This window comes from Oryx dammah, unplaced genomic scaffold (genome assembly GCF_014754425.2).
Source record: "Oryx dammah isolate SB20612 unplaced genomic scaffold, SCBI_Odam_1.1 HiC_scaffold_3010, whole genome shotgun sequence".
Taxonomy (NCBI): domain Eukaryota; kingdom Metazoa; phylum Chordata; class Mammalia; order Artiodactyla; family Bovidae; genus Oryx; species Oryx dammah.
In genome coordinates, this window is record NW_024073058.1 from 286 (window position 1) to 873 (window position 588).

Consider the following 588-nt stretch of genomic DNA (forward strand, 5'->3'; position numbering starts at 1 on the left):
GTGGGCTTGACGAAGGAACTTTTGAAACCACCTGCAGTGCTGTTTAGAGGGTGAAATTTACTTCTGGGATCTCTAGCCAATCTGCAGAGAGGCATAGGCCTGTTCTCTGGAGAACACCTTTGAGAACTTGGGGATTTACAGTTCCTTGACACAGGAAATTTTAGGACTAACACAATAGAGCTATGTGAGGTAAGAATAGGGAAGTGCCTAGACCAGGCCATTTACCCAGGAAAAGGTAGCTACAGTTGCTGCATGAAAGGTGGGGAGAAAAAGTTACTGTAGGGCTAGAGGCAAGGGGCTTATGAGCAGCAGGAGCAGCTTCTATCCCATTTCAGAGATCGCAGGAAGGGAAATGGTGTGAAGAGATTATCGCCTCCTCTTTTCTGGGGAGAAAATCTGAGCCTGTGAAAGCCCCTCAGGCTCTCAGAGACGACTGTTATTTATATACACTGAGCAGGAAGGGTCCCCACCACGGTCTTACATTCTGAGTGGGGAAGACATAAAAGAGTGACTTTCTTTTACAAAGACCCTCCAGATAACATCTACATTCCCTTAATAGCAGCTTGAGGATGTACAGTAAATGTCTGC